A 7,782-nucleotide genomic window follows, 5' to 3' on the forward strand; every position below is an offset into this window, starting at 1 on the left:
CTTGGCTGTGAGGCCTGTGAGGCCCTGGCACAGGGTGCTCAGAGCAGCTGTGGCTGCCCCGTCCCTGCAAGTGTTCCAGTCCAGGCTGGCTGGGCCTTGGAGCAACCTGGCCCAGGCAGAGGTGTCCCAGCCCATGGCACAGGGGTCGAACTGGATGGCCTTGGAGGTGACTCTGGACACTCACAGACGCAGCGTTTGTTCAGGCACCACCTTTATTGGAACTCTGCACTGACTGCAGCTCCCAGAGGGGACAGAGTTTCCCAATAAGGGCCGTAGGCCGTTTCCTTTTGAAAATCTATCACTTATTTAAAGCATGTTTAATAACAAATCACAATAACAATCATTCTCTGTTAAGAATTCTTTTCTATAGTGTTATAAATGATATATGAATCAATACAATGAGAATGGTTTTTGTACATTGAAGAGTATCGAAAATTTGATAGTAGGACAAATATTCAAAATATATCAATTGTGGTTCATTCACATAATTTGCAGTGATTATTACAATGAATGATCATTACTATGTAATAGAATGAATAATTGTTTGAAAAGAATTAGTATTTGTTCCTATTATGATTCCCTCTAAATTGACAATTGTATTACTACGGAATGAATTGATTTGTAGATAAGAAAATGAAATACCTAAATTATTTCTAAATGAAGCATGACGGTAAATCAATGTCCATTTAATGCGCGCCTCGGCCGGGTTTCGGGGTTTCCCCTTTTGGCTGTTGCTGCTCCTGATAGCACAGTCCTGTCCAGCAGAGCCTGCCTGGACTCCCAGGCAGCTTCCAGCTGCAGGCTACCTTAGCAAGCTCAGCTCTTAGGTGATATCAGCTCCTTAGTGATTGTCAGCTCACTTGTGATTTCAGCTCTTTGGCTTGCTAAGAGCCCTTGGCATATGCAGGGAGAGAGAGGAGAAGGCTGTGTGAGGCTCCACAGCGATGTCTTTATTGCTCAGTCAGGGCCCGTGGGCAGGTGGGATATTCCCAGAGGAGAGGGGCCTGCTGTGTCCCCATTCCCCCTGTCCCTTATGTGCCTGTGTTCAGGAGGGCACAGAGAGGATGGGGACTCCTGCCCGCCCCGTGTCCTGTCTGCCTGCCGGGCCTGTCCCAGGGCAGCGGGGCTGTGATTCCTGTGCTGTGTCCCCCTGTCTCTGCTGTCCCTGCTGTCCCTGCTCTCATGGCCTACTGCAGCGTTCCACAGCCTACACAGGAGCCATGGTGTCTCCTGAGCTCTGCAGGGACCTAAGTGACAGTCTGAGTGGTGGCACTCCTGGTTCTCTTGCATTTGGCATCCCGCAGAGCAGAGGCTGGATCACAGCACCCCAGGAACAGCTGCCGGAGGGGAGGAAAGGAGCCTCTGCATGGCCCAGGGGTGCTGTGGTGCCCCTCTGTCAGGAATTCCCCACAGCTGACACCTGAGTCCAACATGAACACCCACAGACACAGCGTTTGTTTAGGCATTGCCTTTATTGCATTTTAGCACTGACTGCATCTCCCAGATGGAAGTCACTCTCCCAAGACAGGAGAGCAGTCAGAGTCATTTTCAAATCACAAAAACATATTTTAAATATTGAAAATAACAAATTCTGATTATAGTCAATCTTGTCTAAGCAACTAGTTCATATACTGTTATATATGATAATTAATAAAAGAGTTAAGTATTTTAATTGTGAAGGTTATGTAAATTTCACTGCTTAAGATAAAAATATAGCATACCTAAATTTTGTTAATTAATATAATTCATACTAGTTTTGATGAATGATAGGAATTATATTATGTAAAGGATAAGGGCCATTACTTAATTATTACTTATTCTTACAATATTAATCTAGAATTATACTGCATTAAAGTTATTAAAACTTTGATAAAATATTTTAAATAACATATTTTAAAGTTTTTAAATATTCCTAAACTATTTAACAATTTGAATCAATTTTGAGGCATTTGGCCGGATCTTCCTTCAAATGCCTCCCTCCTTGAGCCAATGCAAAGCTCCTGCATGGAAAAGTGGAAAGAGAGACACTAATATAGATACTATAGATACAATGAAGAGATAGAGGGAAGAGGGGCAGGGAGTGTCATGAGCCCTGAGCCTGTGCCCCAGTGCAGGGCTGTGCTGGGCAGCCAGCGCAGCTCTGTGCGCTGGCTGCTCACAAAGATGTGCGGCTCGCCTTGGCCGGCCCAAAGGAAGCTTTTCTTCACACAGGCCACTGCCTCTGGTCCTCCAAAAGCCTGCCCTGCCTACCTTCAGCATCATATTTGTATCCATATTGATTTGAATCAGCCTGGCCATTTGCTTTTCCAATCCTTTGAGGGTCCGGCGCATTTGCTCCATTTCTTTGTTTCTCTTTTTAAGGAGCCGCCTTCTCTTCTCCATTTTAACCTTCCTCCTTCTGGCCTGTTCTTCAGCTCTCTGGGCCGCTGCTCTCTGCCTGGCGGCTGCCCTTCTGCGCCGGAGCCACCACCCCAAAGGCAGGAGCAGTGCCTGAGCAATTTGCCAGATCTGGGGAAGGTACCGGAAGGCAGCCAGGAGCCGGGATCCCCAGCCAGGCTCAGGCGGTTCTGGGGGGGCCGGTTTCTCTTCCTCCACATGGTGCTGCACATCCCCATGAAATCTGTTCACCACGGATTGTGGGAACGGGAAGATGCACAGCACAACCAGGGCCAGGATGAGTCTGTTCGCCATGGTCTGCAGGAGGAGAGAGACAAGGGTTTCAGTGGGGCTACCAAGGGAGCTTGTGGGGGCTGAAGTGAGGCCCGGAGGCGCAGGGATGGGAGGGCGGGAAGCAGAGGGCCCCAGGCAGCTGGCAGGCAGCAGGGCCTGTGCCAGTGGGCCAGCAGCAGCCCCGTGCCCTGGCCAAGGCGCCGGCCCCAGGGGCTGGCCCTGGATGCACGGGGACAATGCAGGCCCGGGTTTGGTGCTTGTGCCCTGGCCCTGGCCCAGCCCAGCCCTACCACGTGCGCACTCACCGCTTGCCGAGGCATTGCTGGGCCAGCGTTACCTGCGGGGGCCTTTTCCAGCTGCCCCCATTGTGACACGCTGCCCCTGATGTCACAGGGGCCAGAGGCATCACAGCCGGGCCAGCCCTGACATGGGTCCCCAGCCCAGCTCAGGGGCTCCCAGTGGGCCCAACAATGAAAGCTCCAGCACCCAGCAAGTGCAGCGCCTCTGGGAGGGAATGGGCCCCAGGGGCTCCCTTCACAAAGCAGACAGAAGTGCCCGGACATTTTGTCCTAGGGAAAAGAATATAACCGATAATGTTGAATAGGATACATAATATCAAGTATGGAAGCACCAGAGGTGCTTTTGTGATGGCACTGGTTTCTCTGAGTGGAGTAGGCGAGGGTGGCTCAGTTTTTCCTGCTAGAGTCTTCCCAGATCCAGGCCATCCAACACCGCTGTGAAATGTTCTCATTATTGGACATCATTGAAATGGAACAATAGCCAGACCACCTCCAGGCCACTCTAGATCCAGAAGAGGCACATGCCTGCTTCTGGCAGCGAATTTCAGCTGTTCTGTACAAGAGTGGCCCAAATTGACCCCTCGTGCTGTACTGGAACAGCTGAGCCAGGTGCAGGAATCTCAGGTCAGAGCCCATTCACGTGCTCCAGCTGGCAGGGCCTCAGGGGCCGCCCTGAGCCCTCGCGCGCGGACGGAGAGGCCAGGCCCTGCTCGCTGCCCTCACGGTGGCACTCCTGGCCCCAGCGCTCTCCAAGGGCTTCTCCAGGGGCACCTTCCTGTGGCCTTTCCGTGCCTGCACCAGGCCCAGCAGTGACCTGCAGAGGGGCTGTTGGCAAGGGCCTGCAGGGCCGGCGCCAGGGCCAATGGCTTCCCCCTGCCACAGGGCAGGCTGAGCAGGGCTGTGGGCAAGGAAGCCTTGGCTGTGAGGCCTGTGAGGCCCTGGCACAGGGTGCTCAGAGCAGCTGTGGCTGCCCCGTCCCTGCAAGTGTTCCAGTCCAGGCTGGCTGGGCCTTGGAGCAACCTGGCCCAGGCAGAGGTGTCCCAGCCCATGGCACAGGGGTCGAACTGGATGGCCTTGGAGGTGACTCTGGACACTCACAGACGCAGCGTTTGTTCAGGCACCACCTTTATTGGAACTCTGCACTGACTGCAGCTCCCAGAGGGGACAGAGTTTCCCAATAAGGGCCGTAGGCCGTTTCCTTTTGAAAATCTATCACTTATTTAAAGCATGTTTAATAACAAATCACAATAACAATCATTCTCTGTTAAGAATTCTTTTCTATAGTGTTATAAATGATATATGAATCAATACAATGAGAATGGTTTTTGTACATTGAAGAGTATCGAAAATTTGATAGTAGGACAAATATTCAAAATATATCAATTGTGGTTCATTCACATAATTTGCAGTGATTATTACAATGAATGATCATTACTATGTAATAGAATGAATAATTGTTTGAAAAGAATTAGTATTTGTTCCTATTATGATTCCCTCTAAATTGACAATTGTATTACTACGGAATGAATTGATTTGTAGATAAGAAAATGAAATACCTAAATTATTTCTAAATGAAGCATGACGGTAAATCAATGTCCATTTAATGCGCGCCTCGGCCGGGTTTCGGGGTTTCCCCTTTTGGCTGTTGCTGCTCCTGATAGCACAGTCCTGTCCAGCAGAGCCTGCCTGGACTCCCAGGCAGCTTCCAGCTGCAGGCTACCTTAGCAAGCTCAGCTCTTAGGTGATATCAGCTCCTTAGTGATTGTCAGCTCACTTGTGATTTCAGCTCTTTGGCTTGCTAAGAGCCCTTGGCATATGCAGGGAGAGAGAGGAGAAGGCTGTGTGAGGCTCCACAGCGATGTCTTTATTGCTCAGTCAGGGCCCGTGGGCAGGTGGGATATTCCCAGAGGAGAGGGGCCTGCTGTGTCCCCATTCCCCCTGTCCCTTATGTGCCTGTGTTCAGGAGGGCACAGAGAGGATGGGGACTCCTGCCCGCCCCGTGTCCTGTCTGCCTGCCGGGCCTGTCCCAGGGCAGCGGGGCTGTGATTCCTGCCCTGTGTCCCCCTGTCTCTGCTGTCCCTGCTGTCCCTGCTCTCATGGCCTACTGCAGCGTTCCACAGCCTACACAGGAGCCATGGTGTCTCCTGAGCTCTGCAGGGACCTAAGTGACAGTCTGAGTGGTGGCACTCCTGGTTCTCTTGCATTTGGCATCCCGCAGAGCAGAGGCTGGATCACAGCACCCCAGGAACAGCTGCCGGAGGGGAGGAAAGGAGCCTCTGCATGGCCCAGGGGTGCTGTGGTGCCCCTCTGTCAGGAATTCCCCACAGCTGACACCTGAGTCCAACATGAACACCCACAGACACAGCGTTTGTTTAGGCATTGCCTTTATTGCATTTTAGCACTGACTGCATCTCCCAGATGGAAGTCACTCTCCCAAGACAGGAGAGCAGTCAGAGTCATTTTCAAATCACAAAAACATATTTTAAATATTGAAAATAACAAATTCTGATTATAGTCAATCTTGTCTAAGCAACTAGTTCATATACTGTTATATATGATAATTAATAAAAGAGTTAAGTATTTTAATTGTGAAGGTTATGTAAATTTCACTGCTTAAGATAAAAATATAGCATACCTAAATTTTGTTAATTAATATAATTCATACTAGTTTTGATGAATGATAGGAATTATATTATGTAAAGGATAAGGGCCATTACTTAATTATTACTTATTCTTACAATATTAATCTAGAATTATACTGCATTAAAGTTATTAAAACTTTGATAAAATATTTTAAATAACATATTTTAAAGTTTTTAAATATTCCTAAACTATTTAACAATTTGAATCAATTTTGAGGCATTTGGCCGGATCTTCCTTCAAATGCCTCCCTCCTTGAGCCAATGCAAAGCTCCTGCATGGAAAAGTGGAAAGAGAGACACTAATATAGATACTATAGATACAATGAAGAGATAGAGGGAAGAGGGGCAGGGAGTGTCATGAGCCCTGAGCCTGTGCCCCAGTGCAGGGCTGTGCTGGGCAGCCAGCGCAGCTCTGTGCGCTGGCTGCTCACAAAGATGTGCGGCTCGCCTTGGCCGGCCCAAAGGAAGCTTTTCTTCACACAGGCCACTGCCTCTGGTCCTCCAAAAGCCTGCCCTGCCTACCTTCAGCATCATATTTGTATCCATATTGATTTGAATCAGCCTGGCCATTTGCTTTTCCAATCCTTTGAGGGTCCGGCGCATTTGCTCCATTTCTTTGTTTCTGTTTTTAAGGAGCCGCCTTCTCTTCTCCATTTTAACCTTCCTCCTTCTGGCCTGTTCTTCAGCTCTCTGGGCCGCTGCTCTCTGCCTGGCGGCTGCCCTTCTGCGCCGGAGCCACCACCCCAAAGGCAGGAGCAGTGCCTGAGCAATTTGCCAGATCTGGGGAAGGTACCGGAAGGCAGCCAGGAGCCGGGATCCCCAGCCAGGCTCAGGCGGCTCTGGGGGGGCCGGTTTCTCTTCCTCCACATGGTGCTGCACATCCCCATGAAATCTGTTCACCACGGATTGTGGGAACGGGAAGATGCACAGCACAACCAGGGCCAGGATGAGTCTGTTCGCCATGGTCTGCAGGAGGAGAGAGACAAGGGTTTCAGTGGGGCTACCAAGGGAGCTTGTGGGGGCTGAAGTGAGGCCCGGAGGCGCAGGGATGGGAGGGCGGGAAGCAGAGGGCCCCAGGCAGCTGGCAGGCAGCAGGGCCTGTGCCAGTGGGCCAGCAGCAGCCCCGTGCCCTGGCCAAGGCGCCGGCCCCAGGGGCTGGCCCTGGATGCACGGGGACAATGCAGGCCCGGGTTTGGTGCTTGTGCCCTGGCCCTGGCCCAGCCCAGCCCTACCACGTGCGCACTCACCGCTTGCCGAGGCATTGCTGGGCCAGCGTTACCTGCGGGGGCCTTTTCCAGCTGCCCCCATTGTGACACGCTGCCCCTGATGTCACAGGGGCCAGAGGCATCACAGCCGGGCCAGCCCTGACATGGGTCCCCAGCCCAGCTCAGGGGCTCCCAGTGGGCCCAACAATGAAAGCTCCAGCACCCAGCAAGTGCAGCGCCTCTGGGAGGGAATGGGCCCCAGGGGCTCCCTTCACAAAGCAGACAGAAGTGCCCGGACATTTTGTCCTAGGGAAAAGAATATAACCGATAATGTTGAATAGGATACATAATATCAAGTATGGAAGCACCAGAGGTGCTTTTGTGATGGCACTGGTTTCTCTGAGTGGAGTAGGCGAGGGTGGCTCAGTTTTTCCTGCTAGAGTCTTCCCAGATCCAGGCCATCCAACACCGCTGTGAAATGTTCTCATTATTGGACATCATTGAAATGGAACAATAGCCAGACCACCTCCAGGCCACTCTAGATCCAGAAGAGGCACATGCCTGCTTCTGGCAGCGAATTTCAGCTGTTCTGTACAAGAGTGGCCCAAATTGACCCCTCGTGCTGTACTGGAACAGCTGAGCCAGGTGCAGGAATCTCAGGTCAGAGCCCATTCACGTGCTCCAGCTGGCAGGGCCTCAGGGGCCGCCCTGAGCCCTCGCGCGCGGACGGAGAGGCCAGGCCCTGCTCGCTGCCCTCACGGTGGCACTCCTGGCCCCAGCGCTCTCCAAGGGCTTCTCCAGGGGCACCTTCCTGTGGCCTTTCCGTGCCTGCACCAGGCCCAGCAGTGACCTGCAGAGGGGCTGTTGGCAAGGGCCTGCAGGGCCGGCGCCAGGGCCAATGGCTTCCCCCTGCCACAGGGCAGGCTGAGCAGGGCTGTGGGCAAGGAAGCCTTGGCTGTGAGGCCT

This window comes from Agelaius phoeniceus, chromosome 32 (genome assembly GCF_051311805.1).
Source record: "Agelaius phoeniceus isolate bAgePho1 chromosome 32, bAgePho1.hap1, whole genome shotgun sequence".
NCBI classification, from domain to species: Eukaryota; Metazoa; Chordata; class Aves; order Passeriformes; family Icteridae; genus Agelaius; species Agelaius phoeniceus.